The sequence below is a fragment of the Mobula birostris genome, chromosome 14, assembly GCF_030028105.1.
Source record: "Mobula birostris isolate sMobBir1 chromosome 14, sMobBir1.hap1, whole genome shotgun sequence".
Classification (NCBI taxonomy): Eukaryota; Metazoa; Chordata; class Chondrichthyes; order Myliobatiformes; family Myliobatidae; genus Mobula; species Mobula birostris.
The window spans coordinates 84365944-84390366 of NC_092383.1; the positions used below are offsets into that span (position 1 = coordinate 84365944).

General features: G+C 46.9%; 1 protein-coding gene across 9 annotated transcripts in view; it reads left to right on the forward strand.

Moving 5' to 3' along the window:
• The window catches only part of plekha6 (pleckstrin homology domain containing, family A member 6), a 348944-nt gene that overhangs the window by 212266 nt on the left and 112255 nt on the right, over positions 1-24423 (forward strand). The window lies entirely within an intron of this gene.

Sequence of the window (24423 nt, forward strand, 5' to 3'; positions counted from 1 at the left end):
TGGTCTGACCATAAACTTGACTTTGACTTTGAAACAGTGGGTGTGGGTTGTTCTGAGAGAGTGAACACTTCCAGCATTGCTGTGCTTTAGATAGGATGGGGAGGCTATTGACAGGTCGACTGGATTTCTGTTGGGGAAGGTGTTGAAAGGGTTAGATGTAGATAAGGTGTGTATTCCCTTGAGAAGAGCTCCCATTGCAGCACCCAGTGGAACTCCACATGGTCATAGGTCGAATGTACAAACTCCTTATGACAGGAGTGGAATTGAAACCGGTTTGCTATGCTGTGATGGTTTTAACTGCAGCGTTACCATGCTCTCTGACACAAAACAACCAAATCTTCACCCCCTCCCTAAACCCAACACCCCTCAACACTCATTCCCCCCGCCCCTTCCTCCCTCCACCCAACACTCACTCCCCCACCCTCCCTAAACCCAACACCCCACAACCTTCACTCCCCCACCCCTCCTCCCTCCACCCTCCCTAAACTCAACACCCCACAACCCTCATTCCCCTACTCCCTTCTCCCTCCACCCAACACCCCACAACCCTCATTCCCCCACCCCGCCTCCCTCCACCCTTCCTAAACCCACCCAACACTCATTCCCTCACCCCTCCTCCCCCCACCCAACACTCGCTCCCCCACCTCTTTTCCCACCACGCAATACTCACTCCCTCACCCCTCCTCCCTCCACCCAACACTCAGTCCCCCACCCTCCCTAAACCCAACACCCCATAACACTCACTCCCTCACCCCTCCTCCCTCCACCCAACACTCACTCCCCCACCCTCCCTAAACCCAACACTCCACAACACTCACTCCCTCACCCCTCCTCCCTCCACCCAACACTCACTCCCCCACCCTCCTCCCTCCACACAATACTCACTCCCCCACCCACACCCTAAACCCACCCTGTCCTCCCGCCACTGCCACAGCACTCACCCACCTCCTTACCACAGTTTTACAACAGCCACTCACTTAACCACCTCCACAAGACTCAAGACCTCACCCATTGCACCCATGCCCCAGCCAAACGTCATCCAGCTTCCTCCCTCCATCCCATTGGATGCTGTTACAGAACTAGTGTCATCAAGCTGGAAAGAGCGCAGGGGATATTTGCAAGGATGTTGCTGGGACTCAAGGGACTGAGTTATGCAGGGAGGTTGAACAGCTTGGGACTTTTTCATTGGGCCGTACGAGAATGTGGTTATTCTTATAAAGATGCATAAAACAATCAGGGGCAAAGATGAGGTGAATGCACACTGTCATTTTTGCAAGGTTGGGTGAATCGAGAACTAGAGGGCACAGGTTTAATTGTGGCCAAACACCTGTCCAGCTCTTGGCTCCATCCCTCCCCCTCCCGTCTTCTCCTATCATTTTGGATCTCCCCCTCCCCCTCCCACTTTCAAATCTCTTACCAGCTCTTCCTTCAGTTAGTCCTGATGAAGGGTCTCAGCCCGAAACGTCGACTGTATCTCTTCCTAGAGATGCTGCCTGGCCTGCTGCGTTCACCAGCAACTTTGATGTGTGGGGCACAGGTTTAAGGTGTGAGGGGAGAGATTTTAATAGGAACCTGAGGGGAAACTTTTCTTTTCCCAGAGAGCGGTCAGTATATGGAATGAGCTGCCCGAGGAAGTGGTTGAGGCATGTACTGTACAGTATATTAACATTTAGAAGGTATTTGGACTGATGTGGGAAAAATGGGACTAGTTTAGATGGGAATTTTGGGCAGGATGGATCAGTTGGGCTGAAAGGCCTGTTTCTGATTTGATGATTGGATATCCCATTCCCTTCTCCCCCCTCCCCCCACCACTCTGACAGAGAACTGTTATGGCAGGTACCAATTGAAAATATCGAAGTTGAAATGGGTTATGAGCATTAAGACATGAATGAGGGAAACTCCAAGGCTGGCTGTCTGCATTCCTTCTTTCATGTACGTTTCAATAAAGTAGTATTTTATTTATGTAGAGACATACCATGGTAACAGGCCCTTCCGGCCCAACAAGCCTGCGCCACTCAATTGCACTCATGTGACCGGTTGACCTACCAACCTTTACGTCTTTGGAATGTGGGAGGAAACACACTTGGTCACAGGGAGAAGTACAAATTCCTCACAGACAATGGCGGAATTGAACCTGGGCCGCCGGCGCTGCGATATTCATGCACTAACCGCTACGCTCGTCTTCCGCCCCGCCTTCTGTGCCGGAGTTTGATTCAGCATATGATTCAACTGATACTGGTGTCTTCCATCAACCTGTATTCTTGGCCCCACTGAGGTTCCCCCTTGCCAACCCTTTCTTCCCTCTGTCTTCTTGTGGTGAATGCTGGCATGAGGGAGAGGTGCGGTGGGAAGTTAGACTGAAAGTTTCAGTAGTTTTGGAATGTCGTGAGTAGTTTGGGGCCCTTTATCTAAGAAGGGATGTGTTGGCATTGAAGGGGGTCCAGAGAGGTTCAAGAGAATGATCCTGGGAATAAAAGAGTTAATGTATGAAGAGAGTTAGATGGCTCTAGACTTGTACTCGCTTGAGTTTAAAAGAAAGAAGGGGCATTTCATTGAAACCTTTTGAATATTGAAAGACCTAGGTACAGTGGATGTGGAGAGGATGTTTCCAGTAGTGGAAGAGTCTAGGACCAGAGGGCACTGCCTCAGAATACAAGGATGTTCCTTCAGAACAGGGACGAGGAGGAATTTCTTGAGCCAGAGGGTGGTGAATCTGTGGAAATAATTGCCACAGACTGCTGTAGAGATCAAATCATTGCCTCTTTTTAAAATGGAGTTTGATAGGTTCTTGAATAGTAAGAGCTTCAAAAGTTATGGGGAGATGGGAGGGGTGTGGGTTTGAGAAAGATAATAAATCAGCCACGATGGAATGGCGGAGTAGATTCAATGGGCTGATTGGCCTAATTCTGCTCCTATGTCTTATGATCTTATTTTCAATTTCCTCGAAATAAGAGTGATCCATTTTCCTGTGCTAACAGTCATTCATTGTCACCAAGCACAAACTTCCTCTGCTTTTACTTCTCCAGTTTGTTTGTTTCAATCGTCACAAGAAGTTGATTCTGCTGGGTGTGTTATGTTGGGAAGCTAGATTGCCTTAAGCATGCTGTGTCAGCGTTTATCCATTCAAATATTAATTTCCTCATCTTTCAGCTAAGTATTTTCCACTTAACTCACCAACTGGGCCCTGAAAGTCACTGAACATTGTGCATGTTTGTGTGCATCCTATTGGCAGGTCAGGCTAACCAAAACCCAAATAGTTCATTGGATAGATTAACTTTGAAATGTGCATTCATCTGGAATCTCTGATTGGCCAAATTATGTACTGATGATTACTAATTTGAATTTAATTCTTCCAATCAGCAGGGCTTGTTTTTATTCCCCTGCAGCCTTGGCAATGTATGCTCAAAAATTACGTGATATAGTACACCCCTTTTAGTCCCTGGTATTTTGTAACCAAGCCTATGAACTTTGATCGCTTGCACAGTAATGATTAACCTTCTCCTGGTTGTTGAGAGCAGGTAGTGTAACAGCCGCTGTGCTGGCCAGCTACAGAGCACTGATAAGCCTGCATTCAGCTCTCTAGGGCATAACCGCTTAGTTCTGCCTTGGGATTGTCATCTTTGGAAAGGCTTGGGATTGTGGCGTGTTGGTGCAGCTGATAGACCAGCCGCCACAAGGTGCCGGTGACCTGGCTTTTACTCTGACCGCAGGAGATTCTGCAGATGCTGGAAATCCAGAGTACTGTGCACAAAATGCTGAGGATTATTCTGCCGTCAGCGTGCACGTTCTCCCTGTAATCTCTGGGTGCTCCAGTTCTCTCTTACGTCCCCAAAAAGTGCAGATTATAAATTATCCCCATGTTAGAATCTGGGAGAAATTCTTAAAAAAAGGAAAAAGATTAGCTGTATTTGTCACGTGCATCGAAAAATACAATACAATGTGTCAATTTGTCACATCAAATCAGCGCAGATTGTGCTGTGGATAGACCACAAGTGTCACCACGCTTCAAGTCCCCAACGTAGTATATCCTCAACTTACTAACCCTAACCAGTATGTCTTTGGAATGTGGGAGAACCTAGAGCACCCAGAGGAAACCAACACAGTCCTGGGGAGAACATGCAAACACCTTAAAGGCAGCAGCGGGAGACGTTGATGGGGATGTAGACTAGAGGGAATATTAGTGGGGAATAGCAACAGGCAAAATGCTGGAGGAACTCAGCAGGCCAGGCAGCATCTCATGGAGGAAAATAAACGGTCGACATTTTAGGCTGGGGCTCATCATCAGGACTGGAAAGGAAGGGGACAGAATCCAGAATAGGACGGCAGGGAGAGAGGAGGAGTGCAGGCTGGCAGGTGATAGGTGAGGGGGAAGGTGGATGAGTAACAGAGGGTGAATGATGCGAGATGCTAGAGCTGAATGGGATGACCAGGTAAAGGGGAGAAGAGGGAATCTGATAGACCATGGGAGCAAGGAGAAGAGGTGGTAGGCAGGTCAGGAGGGCAGGGGAGGGGAAGAGAAAGGGTGAGATGTTGACCAGAATGGGGGGGAAGCAAAAATGGTTGTGGGTAGGTGTGTAGCAGAGAGGAGTTACCCTAAGTTAGAGAAATCGATGTTCATGTCGTCAAGTAGGAGGCTACCATTGAACATCAGTTTCTCCAACTTCCAGTAATTATTTCCCCCTCCTTCTTCCCTTGTTTCCTCTTCTTGGGTTCCCCATTCTGGCCTGTTACCTTTTCTCCTCGTATGCCTATCACCTGCCCCTGGTGGCCCTCCTCTTTCCCTTTCTCCCATGGCCCACTTTCTTCTCCTATCAGATTCTTTATTCCCCAGCCCCTGTATCTTTTCTACCTCTCACCACCCAGCTTCTTACTTCTTTCCCCTCTGACCCTCCCACCTGGCTTCACCTATCACCTTCCAGCTTGTTCTCCTTCCACACCCCGCTGCCTTCTTATTCTAGCATCTTCCCCCTTCCTTTCGGGTGTTTATTCAGGTGTTAATCCTCTAATCTGAGTGTGACCTCATTTTGGCAATAGAGAAAACCATGGACAGATATGTCAGTGTGGGAATGGGAAGTGGAATTGAAATGGGTGGCAACCAGGAGATCCTTCTTGTTGAGGCGGACAGAGCAGTGATGCTCAATGAAGGCAATCCCCAGTCAAAAGGAGTCTATACCAAATACAGTAGTTGACCTCAACAGGCTCACAGCTGAAGTGCCGCCTCACCTGGAAGGACTTTTTAAGGCCATGAATGCTGGTGGACCTGTGCTTGTGGAACAGCTTTTGCAGCATGTTTCCTTCTTCTAGGGACCTTTGTCCCCCTTCTGTATCCTCCACCAGGTCCTCAGACACCATTCATGTACCCTGCTCCATTGTGTGAGGCCATACCGGGTATGAATACTGCATCCTCCCTACCCTCCCCCCACCTTTCAAAGTCCTGAGATCCAGCCCTTCATTCCCATATCCTAAGTCTTTTGGCCATCATTCCTATTATCTTCAGGCACCTACCAACCACATTCATGCAACTGATCAGCCCAATTTAACTCTTAAACACCAGTATATCCAGGTGAATCTGCACTTCACTCATCTGAACACCCATCCTTCCTTGGGATGGCAGGTGGGGTGGAGTTGGGGGTGAGGGGTGGATCACTTCGTCATGAGGAGCAGGGCTTTCTGTAATTGAAATGCCATTTCGACACATTTGGATTTCACCCTCTGGTGATGAAAGCCAGTAACTCACTAACCTTTAGCAACTCTTTTTCCATCGGCTTAGTTGACACCAGTATCATTTTTTCCCAGGGCAAAATATTTAATACTAGAATGTATGAATTTAAGATGGGGTGGTGAGGAGGGTCAGTGGAGATGTGCAGGACGACATGCACTACCAGGGTGCTGGTGGAAGCAGTTATGATAGAAGTATTTAAAAGGCTCTTAGATCAGCATGTGGATATCAGAATTGACTCAGGTTTATATCACTGATATATGCGTCAGCTTCGTTGTTTTGTGGCAAGAGTATAGTGCAAAACAAAAAAATACTATAAATTTCAAAAAAAAGAAATTTAAATTAAAAAATATAAATTAATTGTGCAGTGCAAAAAGAGAGCAAAAATTAGTGAGGTAGAGTTCATAGGTTGGTTCATTGTCCATTCAGAAATCTGATGACAGAGGGGAAGATGCTGTTCCTAAAACATTGAGTGTGTGTCTTCAGGCTCCTATACCACCTCCTTGATGGTAGCATTGAGAAGAGGGCATGTCCGTGATGATGGGAGTCTTCAGTGAGGGATGCCACCTTTGTGAGGCATCACCTTTTGAAGATGCTGGTAAGGCACATGAAGGAGTTGGTTGAGTTCGCAACCCTCTGCGGCTTTTTCTCATCCTGTGTGGTGGCCCCTCAATACCAGATGGTTGTGCAACCAGACAGATAACTCTCCATGGTACGTCAGCAGAAATTTGCTGGAGCCTTTGGTGACATACAAAATCCCTTCAAACTTCTAATGAAATAAAGCTACTAACTTGTCTTCATTGTAACTGCAGTGGATAGACCTTCAAAGATGTTGACATCCAGGAACTTGAAAGTACTATCCTTTTCCAATGCTGATCCCTCACTGAGAACTGATATGCCTTCCCTTGACTTCCCCTTCCTGAAGCCCACGATCAATTCTTTAGTCTTACTGACATTGAGTGCAAGGTTGTTGTTGTGAGACCACTCAACCAGCTGATCTATCTTACTCCTGTACAGCTCCACTATTGATCCCTCGGGATGTGCAGAAAATGGAGTGATACGAAACGTGTGGGCAAAAGGGATTAGTTTAACAAGGCATTTATAAATTTAATTCAGCACAACACTTCTGGGATGTATGCCCTGAACAGTTCTATGTTTTAATCTTCAGTGATTAGTAAGTTTGTGCATCCACACCTAGTTTCTCACCAGTAATGAAATATTGCGTGATCTGTTTTTCTCTGCTGTAATGTGGGTGTCTACTCTTCTACCAATTTAAGTTCAGTCTACCCACCCATTTTGTTGTTATCAGTGACTGCTTCCATCTAGTTTCTGGCAAGATTAAGGCATAGCCTTGGTTATTTTTATCTTTTTATTCAAACACAGGGACGTCCTCATAAAATGTAATAGATCTTACACCATTTCCTTCACCTGGTGTGTGTCATGCGTATGCTCCCCAATAGGTTTGTCCCATCCCTATCAATTGTTTCTGTAGTTTTTAAAATTCATTGCCTGACTCCCAGAACCTTTCCACATGCACACAGGTCACGTGTGATGGAATATTCTTCCTTTGCCCAAATGAGAATCTGAATCAGAATCAGGTCTATTATCACTGACATATGGTGCGAAATTTGTTGTTTTGCAGCAGTGGTGCAAGACATTAAAAATTGTGATATGTCACGAGTAAATAGTGCAAAAGTGGAATAGCAGGGAAGTGTTCATGGGTTTGATGTCCATTCAGATATCTGATGGCAGAGGGGAAGAAGCTGTTCCTAAAACATTGAGTGTGGGTCTTCAGGCTCCTGTGCTTCCTCCCCGATGATAGTAATGAGAAGAGGGCATATCCTGATGGTGAGGGTTTTTAATGATGGGTGCTGCCTTCTTAGGGCACCATCTTTTGAAGGTGCCCATGATGGAGCTGGCTGATTCTACAACCCTCAGTCCTGCACTTTGGAGCACCCAAACCTGTCAGAATGCTCTCAACACTGCATCTGTAAAACTTGCTAGAGTCTTCACCAACCAAATCTCCTAAAACTCCTGATGAAGTATAGCTGCTGGCAGGCCTTACCGTGATTGCATCAAAGTGTTAAGCCCGTGATCGATCCTCTTGAGATGTTGATACCTGGGAACTCGAATCTGCTCACCCTTTCCACTGCTGACCCCTCAAGGAGAACTGGTATGAGTTCTCCCAGCTTCCCCTTCCTGAAGTCCATAATCAATTCCTTGACCTTACTGACATTGAGTATACAATTGCTGTTGTGACACCACTTGGCCAGCTGGTGTCTTTCACTCCTGCATACCTCCTTGTCACTGACTTTCTGTCAACAAAAGTGGTGTGATACGTGAATTTATAGAAGACATTTGAACTGAACTTAGCCACACAGTTATGAATATAGAGAGAGTAAAGCAGTGGGCTAAACATGCATCCTTGAGGTGCGCTGGTGTTGATTGTCAATGTGGAGGAGATATTATTACTGATTTACACTGCCTGTGGTCTCCTGATGGGGGGGGAAATCAAGGCTCCAGATGCAGGAGGGGGTACAGAGGCCCAGGTTTAGGAGCTTGTTGATTCGTAGTGATGTTAATATGGTGTTGGACTCTGAGCTGTAATCAATAAACAGCAGCCTGTTGTAGGTATTGCTGTTGTCCGGGTGGTCTCAGGTTGAGTGGAGAGCTAGTGAGTTTGCGCCTGCTGTCCCTGGTGTGGTGATAGGCAGGTTGCAGTAGGTCCAGGTCCTCGTTCAGGCCAGAGAATTCTAGCCATAACGTATCTCTCAAAGCACTTCATCACAGTACATGGGAGTGTGTCATCATTGAACTTATAGATTGCATATGGGCCCGGCCCAGCCTCATAGTCCAACAGCTCCAAAGGAACTCCATACCATCTAGATGGCACCCCATCTACTACCTTGGCACCCCATCTACTACCATTTGAATTAACTCTCTCTGCCACCGTACATTGCGACTGCAACATATGTAGCTACAAAATGCACCTTCGTTTCTACCCAGAGTCCACCAAGAGCATTTCCCAAACTTGCCATCTCAGCCACTGTGTACAAGGGCAGTGGCAGAACATCACCGGTTAGAAATTGTGCACCACTTTGTATCACCATTTCTTCATTAACGTTGGTTATAAATCCTGCAACTCCAAGCTTAGCAGCATTATGGGAGTACACCCTTCACATTGTTTATTAATTTATTTTAGAATCCTATTGTTGCCGACAAGACTATTGTATCCTACCCTTGAGAATGTGGTGGTGAGACACCACGATGAACTGTTACAGTCCTTGGTTGTAGAGTAACACAGTATGGGATCAGGCCCTTTGGCCCATTTAGTCCATGCTGATCAAACTAGTCTTGTTTTCCCATATTTGGTCCATATTGCTCTCGAACTTTCCTCTCCATGTACTTATCCAAATGTCTTTGAAATGTTATTGTACCTGCTTTGTCCTTCTGGGTGTCTCAAAATAACAGATTTCACAATACATGCCAGTGATAATTTCACAATACATGCCAGGGGGTCAGATAGGCGATTCTGTGGACGCAGTCCAGAGACTCGGATGGTAGTTTGCGTCCCTGGTGCCAGGGTCCGGGATATTTCTGATCGTGTCCAAGATATCCTGAAGTGGGAGGGTGAGGAGCCAGAGGTCGTGGTGCATATAGGTACCAATGACATAGGTAGGAAAAGGGATGAGGTCCTGAAAGGAGAATATAGGGAGCTAGGAAGGGAGTTGAGAAAAAGGACCGCAAAGGTAGTAATCTCGGGATTACTGCCTGTGCCACGCGACAGTGAGAGTAGGAATGCGATGAGGTGGAGGATAAATGCGTGGCTGAGGGATTGGAGCAGGGGGCAGGGATTCAAGTTTTTGGATCATTGGGACCTCTTTTGGCGCAGGCGTGACCTGTACAAAAAGGACGGGTTGCACTTGAATCCTAGGGGGACCAATATCCTGGCAGGGAGATTAGCGGGGGCTACTGAAGTGACTTTAAACTAGAATGGTTGGGAGGGTGGGAATCAAATTAAAGAGGCTAGGCGTGAGGAGGTTAGTTCACTACAGGGGGATGGGAACCAGTGCAGAGAGACAGAGGGGTGTAAAGTGAGGGTAGAAACAAAAAGTACTATGGGGAAAAGTAAAAGTGGCAGGCCGACAAACCCAGGGCAAGCATTAAAAAGGGCCACTTTTCAGCATAATTGTATAAGGGCTAAGAGAGTTGTAAAAGAGCGCCTGAAGGCTTTGTGTGTCAATGCAAGGAGCATTCGTAATAAGGTGGATGAATTGAAAGTGCAGATTGTTATTAATGATTATGATATAGTTGGGATCACAGAGACATGGCTCCAGGGTGACCAGGGATGGGAGCTCAACGTTCAGGGATATTCAATATTCAGGAGGGATAGACATGAAGGAAGGGGAGGTGGGGTGGCGTTGCTGGTTAAAGAAGAGATTAACGCAATAGAAAGGAAGGACATAAGCCGGGAAGATGTGGAATCGATATGGGTAGAGCTGCGTAACACTAAGGGGCAGAAGACGCTGGTGGGAGTTGTGTACAAGCCACCTAACAGTAGTAGTGAGGTCGGAGATGGTATTAAACAGGAAATTAGAAATGTGTGCAATGAAGGAACAGCAGTTATAATGGGTGACTTCAATCTACATGTAGATTGGGTGAACCAAATTGGTAAAGGTGCTGAGGAAGAGGATTTCTTGGAATGTATGCGCGATGGTTTTTTGAACCAACATGTCGAGGAACCGACTAGAGAGCAGGCTATTCTGGACTGGGTTTTGAGCAATGAGGAAGGGTTAATTAGCAATCTTGTCGTGAGAGGCCCCTTGGGTAAGAGTGACCATAATATGGTGGAATTCTTCATTAAGATGGAGAGTGACATAGTTAATTCAGAAACAAAGGTTCTGAACTTAAAGAAGGGTAACTTTGAAGGTATGAGACGTGAATTAGCTAAGATAGACTGGCAAATGACACTTAGAGGATTGACGGTGGATATGCAATGGCAAGCATTTAAAGGTTGCATGGATGAACTACAACAATTGTTCATCCCAGTTTGGCAAAAGAATAAATCAAGGAAGGTAGTGCACCCGTGGCTGACAAGAGAAATTAGGGATAGTATCAATTCCAAAGAAGAAGCATACAAATTAGCCAGAGAAAGTGGCTCACCTGAGGACTGGGAGAAATTCAGAGTTCAGCAGAGGAGGACAAAGGGCTTAATTAGGAAGGGGAAAAAAGATTATGAGAGAAAACTGGCAGGAAACATAAAAACGGACTGTAAAAGCTTTTATAGATATGTAAAAAGGAAAAGACTGGTAAAGACAAATGTAGGTCCCCTGCAGACAGAAACAGATGAATTGATTATGGGGAGCAAGGACATGGCAGACCAATTGAATAATTACTTTGGTTCTGTCTTCACTAAGGAGGACATAAATAATCTTCCAGAAATAGTAGGGGACAGAGGGTCCAGTGAGATGGAGGAACTGAGCGAAATACATGTTAGTAGGGAAGTGGTGTTAGGTAAATTGAAGGGATTGAAGGCAGATAAATCCCCAGGGCCAGATGGTCTGCATCCCAGGGTGCTTAAGGAAGTAGCCCAAGAAATAATGGATGCATTAGTGATAATTTTTCAAAACTCGTTAGATTCTGGACTAGTTCCTGAGGATTGGAGAGTGGCTAATGTAACTCCACTTTTTAAAAAAGGAGGGAGAGAGAAACCGGGGAATTATAGACCGGTTAGCCTAACGTCGGTGGTGGGGAAACTGCTGGAGTCAGTTATCAAGGATGTGATAACAGCACATTTGGAAAGCGGTGAAATGATCGGACAAAGTCAGCATGGATTTGTGAAAGGAAAATCATGTCTGACGAATCTCATAGAATTTTTTGAGGATGTAGCTAGTAGGGTGGATAGGGGAGAACCAGTGGATGTGGTATATTTGGATTTTCAGAAGGCTTTTGACAAGGTCCCACACAGGAGATTAGTGTGCAAACTTAAAGCACACGGTATTGGGGGTAAGGTATTGGTGTGGGTGGAGAGTTCGTTAGCAGACAGGAAGCAAAGAGTGGGAATAAACGGGACCTTTTCAGAATGGCAGGCGGTGACTAGTGGGGTACCGCAAGGCTCAGTGCTGGGGCCCCAGTTGTTTACAATATATATTAATGACTTGGATGAGGGAATTAAATGCAGCATCTCCAAGTTTGCGGATGACACGAAGCTGGGTGGCAGTGTTAGCTGTGAGGAGGATGCTAAGAGGATGCAGAGTGACTTGGATAGGTTGGGTGAGTGGGCAAATTCATGGCAGATGCAATTTAATGTGGATAAATGTGAAGTTGTCCACTTTGGTGGCAAAAATAGGAAAACAGATTATTATCTGAATGGTGGCCGATTAGGAAAAGGGGAGGTGCAACGAGACGTGGGTGTCATTATACACCAGTCATTGAAAGCGGGCATGCAGGTACAGCAGGCGGTGAAAAAGGCGAATGGTATGCTGGCATTTATAGCGAGAGGATTCGAGTACAGGAGCAGGGAGGTACTACTGCAGTTGTACAAGGCCTTGGTGAGACCACACCTGGAGTATTGTGTGCAGTTTTGGTCCCCTAATCTGAGGAAAGATATCCTTGCCATAGAGGGAGTACAAAGAAAGTTCACCAGATTGATTCCTGGGATGGCAGGACTTTCATATGAAGAAAGACTGGATGAACTGGGCTTGTACTCGTTGGAATTTAGAAGATTGAGTGGGGATCTGATTGAAACGTATAAGATCCTAAAGGGATTGGACAGACTAGATGCAGGAAGATTGTTCCCGATGTTGGGGAAGTCCAGAACGAGGGGCCACAGTTTGAGGATAGAGGGGAAGCCTTTTAGGACCGAGATTAGGAAAAACTTCTTCACACAGAGAGTGGTGAATCTGTGGAATTCTCTGCCACAGGAAACAGTTGAGGCCAGTTCATTGGCTATATTTAAGAGGGAGTTAGATATGGCCCTTGTGGCTACGGGGGTCAGGGGGTATGGAGGGAAGGCTGGGGCGGGGTTCTGAGTTGGATGATCAGCCATGATCATAATAAATGGCGGTGCAGGCTCGAAGGGCCGAATGGCCTACTCCTGCACCTATTTTCTATGTTTCTATAATATATCTGATTCTGAAGCAACACTCACAGTGCAGTTGGACAAGGAGTTCTAGCACTTCGACCCACTGACTGAGGGTCAGTGCTATATTTCCAATTCAGGATGGTGTATGACCTGGGTGGGAACATGTAGCTGGTGGTCTTCCCAAGCACTTGATGCTGCAAGGTGCAGGTCGACCACTCTCCATTGCTCATCAACGACTCTGCTGTAGAGACAATGAAGAGCACAAAGTTCATAGGTCTGCACATAACCGACGATCTAACCTGGACCCACAACAACTCCTCATTGGTCTAGAAGGCACAGCAATGTCTACACTTTATGAGGAGATTGAGGCATGCAAGCCTCCCCACCCTGCTCTAACAACTTTCTGCAGGAGCAACATAGAACGCGTCCTGTTTGGCTGCATCATTGTGTGATACGGAGGCTGCAAGACATTGGACTGTCACACCCTACAGAGGAGAGTAAAAACTATCAAGTGGGTCACCAGTGTCTCCCTAATTCTCCCACCCCCCCACCCTGATTTGTGACATTTACCAGAACGTTATATGCGATGGGCCTAAGCATTGTTGAAGATCCCTACCATCCATCCCACAATCTCTTTGACCCACTTCTATCAAGAAGGAAGTACAGGAGCATCAGGACTAGGATGTCAAACTGGGTAATAGCTTCTTCCCCCAGGCTGTGAGACTAATGAATACCCAGTCACCACTGAGGTCTTGTCACTAGGACAGTGAGCTGTTTACTGTTTGTTTGTGCTGTGCTCTTCACATGCATTTTGAATTATATTTTATTCACTTATTTGTGGTAATATCTTGTGATATGTGTTATTTTACACACACACACACACACACACACACACACACACACTTCCAATTAATTGAGACACATCAGGACCAGTATATTTTGCCTCAATTAACTGGCTACCCCAATTAGCCAGATTTTCATAGAAATAGTTAAAAAGGTATAAAGAAGTCAAATTACCATTTAACTGAGTAGCAAATTGTGTATTTAAATGAAATCCAGAACAAATTAGAACACTACAAATACTACTACAGGACTATAAAACTGTCTTAGCTCCTAATAGCTATTCATGGATCCCGTGTAGGCTGCCATCTTCTTTTGATTGACTGTAAATGAACAAAATCAGTGCAGGCAACTTGTGTAGATAGGGGACTGCCTTCATGCAATTTTCAATGATTGTATCCTCCAAATCTTCATTTTCATTGTAACATTCAAGATGTTTGTCGATACCTTCAAATTCTTTGTTGCTCCTAACTTATTGAAGTAGTGAAATCACTTAATATTTTTATTTCCAGCTGTTTCTGGCATCTCCAGCCCTGAATGCTTGAAACTGCCATGAGTCTTGCTGCTTATTTCTTGCCAACTATCAGTGACAAAAGTCAATGCTCTTTGAACTCAAATGCACGCAACTAACGCTACTTAAAAATTGTATACTCGAAGCACAGTATAGTGACTAACGTCCACACAAATGCACGTGACTGACGCTAGTTAGAAACTGTTCAGCAACAGACTTCTGCCCCAATTAAGCAGCATCGTGTCCCAAATCAATGAAGGAAATCCCATCTATTTTCTCTATTAGGTTTTGTTCTTTGAGAGTTGCCCCAAATAAGGGGCTGCCCGGATTGACCATTAGCTCAATTAGCTGGAATCATCTTGGTTTGTGTGTGTATATACAGTCAGGTGACAACAAACTTGAACTTGCTGTCCTTGTCCTTCATGGTGGTAGTAAGGTAGATGTGAATTTAGATGTGGACTTAGGACTTCAGTGGTTTAAGAAAGGTGGCAACTATAATCTTCTCAAGGGTAGCTGGCAATAGGAGTAAGTGCAGTGTCTGACATCTCAGGAAATGAAAATGTAGATATGTATTGTTCACCACAACTATTCATTGAGTAGCTGTTCCATGTTCTTTCACCGCAGCGCTCAAGTCATTAAATTTGTGTGTGCATACCTAGCAACGTCAGAACTGGGAGCAGGAGCAGGTCACTCATCCCCTCAAGCCTGGTCTGCCATTCATTAAGATCATGTTTGGTCTGACCTTTGATCTCAACACTTGTTTTCTTGTCCGTTCCCTGTGATCATCAATTCTCCTCAGTCGAAAACTCAATCTTAGTGATGGATAACTTGGCTAAAGTGTTTTGTGCACTTGAGAGCATCAGGCAACTCGAAGTTCAACGAGCAGTTGGATGAAATGCCATCAATCACTTCACTGTCCACGTCGGACTAATTCCAGCTTCTCCTCTCTAGCTCTTACTGAGTTTGCTTCCTACCGTTGAACCATATCAAATGTTGCTGTTGGAAAAAAAACTTGAGGTTTGACCTAGCTTGCTCATGTTTCAAGATCACCTATCAAATCGAATTCTGTTACACAACAGTACTCTGCTGAATGATTCAAATGCACACTTGTTTCCATTTCTATTTAGAAAATAATTCACAATATAATTGACCAGAGTGGTAGAGGGCTTATGTGTTTACCAATATATTGTTCTAGCATTACGTGAAGTTGTGTGTGAATACCTATTTGCCCAAGGTCCCAGCTTATCCATAATCAGGTTTATTATCACTGATGTATGTCATGAAATTTGTGTTTTGCGACAGCAGTAGAGTTTATTTGTTCGTTTTCTGCCGTGTTGTATGATGAGGACAATTGTGGTCTTTGACCGTGATTGTTCTCGCCAATTTTTTTTTTACGGAAGTACTTTGCCATTGCCCTCTTCTGGGCATTGTCTTTACAATACAGGTGACCCCCAACCATTACCAGTACTCCTCAGAGATCGTCTGCCTGGTGTTAGTGGTCATATAACCAGGACTTGTGATGTGCATCAGCTGCTCGTGTGGCCATCCACTGCCTGCTCCCATGGCTTCACATGACCCTGATCAGGGGCTGGCTACTTGCCCAAGGGTGACCTGCAGGCTAGCAGGGGGAAGGAGCACCTTACACCTCCTTTGGTAGAAAAATGTCTCCATCCCACCGCCCAAGCGGTAGAATGCAAGACATAAAATATACTATAAATCAGGTTAAGAAATATATTTTTAAAAATTAAGTATAAAAAAGAGCAAAAAAATGTTCCTAAGACTTCAGGCTCCGCTTCCTCCTCTCTGATGCTATTGGTAAGGAGGTCTTTTCCTGCATGGTGGGGTCCTTAATGATGAATGGTGCCTTCTAGAGACATGACCTTTTGAAGGTGTTCTCGATGTTGGGGAGGTTGGTGCCCATGATGGAGCTGGCTGAGTTTGCAACCCTCTGCAGTTTTTCCCAATCCTCTGCAGTGGCCCCTCCATACCAGACAGTGATGCTTGTATATCATGTGTTATATATTCGGGTCTGATATTCCATTGCATTTATCTGTTCTGGTGTTTTATTGAGGACCTGAATGTGCTGCAGTGGTGGGCAATCAATTGGTGACTCGGTGCCATTATAAATAGAAACACAGGAGATTCTGCAGATGCTGGAGATCCAGAGTAACACACACAAAATGCTGGAGGTACTCAGCAGCTCAGACACCATCTATGGAAAGGAATAGAGTCACTTTCAAGTCAAGAACCTTCATCAGGACTGGAAAGGAAGAAGCCAGAATAAGCAGGTGGGGGGAAGGGGAAGGCGTACAAGCTAGAGGGTGATGGGTGAAGGCGAAGGTAGGAGAGTGGTGAAGGGGGAAGGTAGGTGATGGGTGAAGGGGACAGGTAGGTGATGGGTGAAGGGGAAGGTAAGAGTGTGGTGAAGGGGAAGGTAGGTGATGGGTGAAGGGGAAGGTAGGTGATGGGTGAAGGGGAAGGTAGGAGTGTGGTGAAGGGGAAGGTAAGAATGTGGTGAAGGGAAGGTAGGAGTGGTGAAGGGGAAGGTAAGAGTGTGGTGAAGGGAAGATAGGAGTGTGGTGGAGGGGAAGGTAGGAGTGTGGTGAAGGGGGAAGGTAGGAGTGTGGTGAAGGGGAAGGTAGGAGTGTGGTGAAGGGGAAGGTAAGAGTGTGGTGAAGGGGAAGGTAGGTGATGGGTGAAGGGGCAGGTAGGAGTGTGGTGAAGGGGAAGGTAGGTGATGGGTGAAGGGGAAGGTAGGTGATGGGTGAAGGGGCAGGTAAGAGTGTGGTGAAGGGGAAGGTAGGTGATGGGTGAAGGGGCAGGTAAGAGTGTGGTGAAGGGGAAGGTAGGTGATGGGTGAAGGGGAAGGTAAGAGTGTGGTGAAGGGGGAAGGTAGGAGTGTGGTGAAGGGGAAGGTAAGAATGTGGTGAAGGGAAGATAGGAGTGTGGTGGAGGGGAAGGTAGGAGTGTGGTGAAGGGGGAAGGTAGGAGTGTGGTGAAGGGGAAGGTAGGTGATGGGTGAAGGGGAAGGTAAGAGTGTGGTGAAGGGGAAGGTAAGAGTGTGGTGAAGGGGAAGGTAGGTGATGGGTGAAGGGGAAGGTAGGAGTGTGGTGAAGGGGAAGGTAAGAGTGTGGTGAAGGGGAAGGTAAGAGTGTGGTGAAGGGGAAGGTAAGAGTGTGGTGAAGGGGGAAGGTAGGAGTGTGGTGAAGGGGCAGGTAGGAGTGTGGTGAAGGGGAAGGTAAGAGTGTAGGGAAGGGGAAGGTAGGAGTGTGGTGAAGGGGCAGGTAAGAGTGTGGTGAAGGGGAAGGTAGGTGATGGGTGAAGGGGAAGGTAGGAGTGTGGTGAAGGGGAAGGTAGGTGATGGGTGAAGGGGAAGGTAGGTGATGGGTGAAGGGGAAGGTAGGAGTGTGGTGAAGGGGAAGGTAGGTGATGGGTGAAGGGGAAGGTAGGTGATGGGTGAAGGGGAAGGTAGGAGTGTGGTGAAGGGGAAGGTAGGTGATGGGTGAAGGGGAAGGTAGGTGATGGGTGAAGGGGAAGGTAGGAGTGTGGTGAAGGGGAAGGTAGGTGTGTGGTGAAGGGGAAGGTAGGAGTGTGGTGAAGGGGAAGGTAGGTGATGGGTGAAGGGGAAGGTAAGAGTGTGGTGAAGGGGAAGGTAAGAGTGTGGTGAAGGGGAAGGTAAGAGTGTGGTGAAGGGGGAAGGTAGGAGTGTGGTGAAGGGGCAGGTAGGAGTGTGGTGAAGGGGAAGGTAAGAGTGTAGGGAAGGGGAAGGTAGGAGTGTGGTGAAGGGGCAGGTAAGAGTGTGGTGAAGGGGAAGGTAGGTGATGGGTGAAGGGGCAGGTAAGAGTGTGGTGAAGGGGAAGGTAGGTGATGGGTGAAGGGGAAGGTAGGTGATGGGTGAAGGGGAAGGTAGGTGATGGGTGGAGGGAAGGTAGGTGATGGGTGAAGGGGAAGGTAGGTGATGGGTGAAGGGGAAGGTAGGAGTGTGGTGATGGGTGAAGGGGAAGGTAGGTGATGGGTGAAGGGGAAGGTAGGAGTGTGGTGAAGGGGAAGGTAGGAGTGTGGTGAAGGGGAAGGTAAGAGTGTGGTGAAGGGACAGGTAGGTGATGGGTGAAGGGGAAGGTAGGTGATGGGTGAAGGGGAAGGTAGGTGATGGGTGGAGGGAAGGTAAGAGTGTGGTGAAGGGACAGGTAGGTGATGGGTGAAGGGGAAGGTAGGAGTGTGGTGAAGGGGAAGGTAAGAGTGTGGTGAAGGGACAGGTAGGTGATGGGTGAAGGGGAAGGTAGGAGTGTGGTGAAGGGGAAGGTAGGAGTGTGGTGAAGGGGAAGGTAGGAGTGGTGAAGGGGAAGGTAGGAGTGTGGTGAAGGGGAAGGTAAGAGTGTGGTGAAGGGGAAGGTAAGAGTGTGGTGAAGGGGAAAGGTAGGAGTGTGGTGAAGGGGAAGGTAGGAGTGTGGTGAAGGGACAGGTAGGTGTGTGGTGCCAGGGAGATGAAGTGAGAAGCTGAGAGGTGGTCACGCCCCAGCTTCTCACTTCCCACCCCACTTCCCCAGTCACCTACCTTCCCTTCACCTGGCTCCACCTATCATCACCTCCCCTTTCTTTCCAGTCCTGATGAAGGGCTTTGGCCCGAAATGTAGACTTTTTTTCACTCCATAGAAGCTGCCTGACCTGTTGAGTTCCTCTGGCATTTTGTGTGTGCCATAATAAATATGAATTGTTTGTTGGACTAAGGGAACGAGCCGTGCTAGCATTGAGCCTGGTAACTGCCTTGGAGCCTTACACACTGGAAATAAACCAAATTCCTGCTTTTACCCTGTGCGTCTCTGCCTTTCTCTCTTTCTCCTTCCCTTAGTCAAAGCTACTTCTTTGGCCAAGTTTTTGGTGCCCTGTCCCAATATTTCCCTATGTACTCAGTGTCAGGCTTTGTTTGATAATTAGTTCTGTGCAGTGATCTGGGGCATCCTATAGTGTAAGAGTTAATCCAGCCTTGCCCACCTACCTTTCACCTCAACTGCACACACAAAATGCTGGAGGAACTCAGCAGGTCAGGCAGAGATGAAAGAGTCAACACTTCAGGCTGAGACCCTTCTTCAGGACTGGAAAGGAAGGGGGAAGATGCCAGAATAAAATGGTGGGGAGAGGGGAAGGAGGACTAGCTAGAAGGTAATGAGTGAAGCCAGGTGGGTAGGAAAAGGGGCTGGAGAGGCAGGAATGAAATAGGAGTGGATCATGGGAGAAAGGGAAAGAAGGAGGAGGTGATAGACAGATGAGAAGAGGTAAGAGGCCAGAGAGGGGAGTAGAAGAAGGGGGGGGGGGAGAGAATTTTTTTTAACCAGAAGGAGAAATTGTTATTCATGCCATCAGATTGGAGGCTACCTAGAAGGAATATAAGGTGTTGCTCCTCCACCCTGAGGGTAGCCTCATCATGGCACAAGGACTGACTTGTTGGAGCGGGAATGGGAATTAAAATGTATGGCCGGTGGGAAGTTCTGTTTTTGGCTGATGAAGCGGAGTTGCTCGACGAAGCGGTCCCCAATTTACAATGGATCTCCCCAATGCAGAGGAGGCCGCATCGGGAGCACTGGACACATTAGATGACTCCAGCAGATTACACCTTTCCCCTTCCTTGGCTTTGCCTATCAGCTTCCAACTTGTAACCATTCTGCTCCCCCCACCTTCTTATTCTGGATTCTTATTCCCTTCCCTTGCAATCCTGATGAGGGGTCCTGGCCTGAAACAATGACTCTTTATTGATCTCCATGGATGCTGCCTGACCTGCTGAGCTCCTTCAGCAATTTGAGTGTGTTTCTCTTTAAAGCACCGCGAGTGAATCCCACGGACCCTACTCCAAGTGCCTTTCTTGCGGCTGCTTTTCCTCTTGGTATGTCAGTGTGGAACGTAAAGGGTAAAACATTTCACACTGTAATTCAGCAGTGTAAATTGAAGGAGACAGCCACAGTTGACGGCTTTGCGATCGTTGTCGGGGATTAAGCCGGTCTTACCATAGACTTGCAGGCAGCAAATTATTATAAAATAGCTTTATTGTCAAGACTTGTGCTTTATTACCGAGACAGGTTGCTGACCACTATGTCTTCAGTACCTGAATGATTCCTGTGTCCTTCAGAAGCTCCCATGAGAGAGGTGCTGGTGGTGTTGTGTGGAGGAGAGGTGGGGAGGGGAAGCATTTGGGGAGGTCTGAGTCGAGAAATCTGCATGAGGAATTCTGTTTCCTGCACTTCACCTTGCTGCCTGCCTAGGTGTGGGCTTTGTCTGGCTGTTGGAATCAGAGGCTGGAGAATGAAGCTGCTCCGCTCCCCGCCTCTGCTAGTGGAATTCCGACAAGGAGCATATGAGGATGTGCTGGGAATGATCCCCAGATTCCGAGCCTGTGGGACAAAGGACACTACAAACATCCCGGGGTGTTGATTTTACAGGAGCTGACTGTGACTTAAAAAATGCTAAAGTTCAGGGCAGATAGGAAGAAGAGGTAGGTCTCTGTGTTAAGGACAATGTAATGCCGTGCAGCCCGATTAACTACATTGCACTCCTGTCAGGGTAGTGCTGCATTGCAGTATTCCAAAGGAGCAGGCAAACAGGCCTTCCTGAAATTGCAACAGCAAAGGCAGGTTCAGAATTATTCGCCTGGATGTTTGAGGCTGAAAGGGGCAAAGGTCTGTGTTTTGGGAGGAGACATACATTTTTGGCTTGGTCTGTTAAAGGTCCCTGGCTGTGATATGGTTAAATGTGTGAGCAAATTCTGCGTGGTTTTGATAGCGTTGTGTTGACATGTTTGATCACTATGGGCAGATTCCATTTATGTGGATGCTATAAACACACACACACACATTCTCACTCAGACTTACATTTACACGCTCTGTCACTCTTTTACTCTCCCTCTCTCGCTCTCACACACTCTCTCCATCACTTTCTCTCACTCTCTTGCTCACTCTCTCTCTCCTTCCCTCCCCTTCCCAGTCTCCCTCCCCCTCTCTCACCCTCTCTCACAGCCCCCCTCTTTCACCCCCTCTCACCCCCATCTCTCTCACCCTCCCGTCTCTCTCACCCCCTCTCTCAACCCCCCCACCCCTGTCTCTGTCTCTCCCTCTCACCCACTCTCCCTCTTGCTCTCTCTCCCTTTCTTTTGCTTTCTTTCTTCTTTCTCTGCCAGTTTCTTTGTATCTCTCTCTCTCTTTACTTCTATCTCTGTCTGTTTATATTTGCCTCCATGTCCCTTACACTTCTTCACTCTGTCCTTTGTGCACACGCTCGCTCTCTCTCTCTCTCTCTCTCTCTCGCTCTCTCGCTCTCACTCATTCTCACTCTCACTCTCACACGCTCATCTCACTCCCATATACAGCTATTTGTAACCAAACGAAAGACCAGCTCTCTGTTAACCTGCACGGAGTGTCTCACTGTGCTGCTACTACCAGATGTTCGTTTACCTGACTGAGATTAAAGTACAGCTGTTAAGCGAAGCTGATTGCTGTTCCCATCAGTGCAATAGAAGTTTAAGTGTAACGCACTGTACTACGTACACAGTGTGTAAGTTTGACTGAATGATTACCATTTGGGGTCAGCAACAAGATGAGCTGGATTTGTTCTTTCACTGTTTTACACCGTATGACTGTTGTTCAGATCTTCAGTGGTAGGTGTGCTGAATATTAATGTCAGGTTGGAACCTGCAATTTCCCTCGCTGTCTGTCCCAGGCTGCTGTGGCTTTCAATCTTAGGCTCTGCTGGCAGTAATGCGGCGATCGTGTTTCCCAGTGCAGGCCTCTCTTCAGCAAGTGTTGGTCTTCTGTGGATACATCTGCGTAGGCCTGAGGAGCACCATGTAATATTTTAATTAATTCAAATATATGTGAGCTAAGATATTGACCTTCAACAGGCTATGCAAACCTAGACAAAAAGGACATGGAAACTTGCGTGATTTTAACCACAGGAGGAGAATTCGACCATTTGACCCACTGAGTCTACTCCACTACGGCTGATTCATCTTCCCTTTCAACCCCATTATCCTGCCTTCTCCCCACAACTCTTGATGTCCTTACTTTAAATATACTCAATGACTTGGCCTCCACTGCCGTCGCTGGCAAGGAATTCCACAGATTCACCACCCACTGGGTAAAAAAATTCCTCTTCATCTCTACTCTAAAGGAACGTCCTTATTCTATTTCCCTTTGACAGCTGAGCTTCCTTGCTGCACCGACCAGCAGAGAGTTGCTCTCCTCCTCCTCCCTGTCCTAAGTCCCACTTCAGTGCTACTGTTCCGCACCACTGGAGCATTGAGACTGCTCTGCCATTCTTCATGGCTGATTGTCTTTTCTCTCTCAACTCAATTCTGCTGCCTTCTCCTCGTAACCCTCAACTCCTTTATCAATCAAAAACCTATCACTCTTTGCCTTAACAACACCTAAAATGACTTGGCCTCTACAGCCCTTTGTGGCAACAAATTCCACAGATCCACTACTCCCTGGCAGTAGTTCTTTCTCATCTCAGATTTAAAGGGATGAAGCAGTGTCCTCTGATCCTAGACTCCTACCAATAGAAGCATCCTCTCCACATCCCTTCTATCCAGGCCTTTCAGTATTTGGTGGGTTTCAATGAGATCCCATCTCGTCCTTCTGAGCTCCCACAGTCCAAAAATGTACTGGTTGGTAGGTTAATTAGTCATTGTAAATTGTCCTGTGATTAGGCTGTGGATGCTGGGCGGCGTGACCGGAGGGGCCTGTTCCACACATTATCTCAATAAATAAATAAATAGAACTCCATTGAGTACAGGCCCAGAACTATCAAATGATCCTCGTGTGTTAAAGCAACACCCATCAAAGTTGCTGGTGAACGCAGCAGGCCAGGCAGCATCTCTAGGAAGAGGCGCAGTCAACGTTTCAGGCTGAGACCCTTCGTCAGGACTTCATCAGAGTTAGTCTTGACGAGGGGTCTCGGCCTGAAATGTCGACTGCGCCTCTTCCTAGAGATGCTGCCTGGCTTGCTGCGTTCACCAGCAACTTTGATGTGTGTTGCTTGAATTTCCAGCATCTGCAGAATTCCTGTTGTCTCGTGTGTTAAACCTTTCATTCCCAGGATCATTTTTGCAAAAACCCCTCCAGAATCCTGAACTTGAACCTCACTTAGAAAATATTCAGCACCCTTTTTCTTCTTCCCGCCAAGTGCATAACCCCGTATTTCCTTCTGCCGTATCCCATCTGTCACTTCTTTGCCGACTCTCCCAACCCGTCCAAGACGCCTGCAGACAGCCCCCCCCCCCCCCCTTGCCTTTTGAACACTGCCTGTTCCTCAACTCAGTCACATCCAGGCTAATGAGGTAAAAGTGAAGAGCTGTCCCAACACTGACCCCTGCTGATCTCCATGAGTCGCCAGCAGCCATCTCTAAAAGGACTTACTTATCCCAAATCCTTGCACTCTGCTAGTCGGCCAATCTTCTATTTATGCAAGTACGCTCTCGTGCTCTTTGTCACCTCACCCTTTCCCCATTCTCCTTTCACTTTGCTCTTCTGATACACCCATAACGTAATCTAAATAAGTAACTCCGCATTCTGATATCAGTCAGGTGATACTTTAAAACTCGTTCCTTAGCGAGAAATCTTTGTTGCTTCCCTCAGATCCAAATTGTACAAGGACTTCCACAGTTACATTTTGTCAAAGCTTTCTTTTATCTGTGATTATTTGGGCGCCATGGTAACATAGTGGTTAGCGCGACGCTGTTACAGTTTGGAAAGTCCCAGAGCCCGGAGTTCAATTTTGGCGCCGTTCTGTAAGGAGTCTGTGTATGTCCTCGCTGTGGAATGCTTGGGTTTTCCCTGGGTGCTCTGGTTTCCTCCTGCAGTCCAGCTTTCTCTTCTCGAGTAGCTCATCACAGTCCAATCATCTTCATATTTTGTTACTGTCTCAGTTCTGTTTTTCTTCCTCTTCTAATACATTGGTAGGTGACCCATTTGGAATTTTATGGCTTGTTTCTTGATGCATTTCTCTTTGTTATTCTTTAAAGATTAACTTTATTTCTCATGTCTACATGGAAGCACACAGTTTGTGTCAACGGCCAACACCGTCTGAGGATGTGCTGGGGGGAGGGGGCAGCCTGCAAGTATCGGCACACATCCAGCACCAACATGGCATGCCCACAACTGTATGTCTAGAATGTGGGAGGAAACTGAAGAACTTGGAGGAGACCCATGCAGTCACGGGGAGAAAGTACAAACCCCTCACAGCCAGCAGCGGGAATTGAACCCTGATTGCTAATCACTGGTGCAA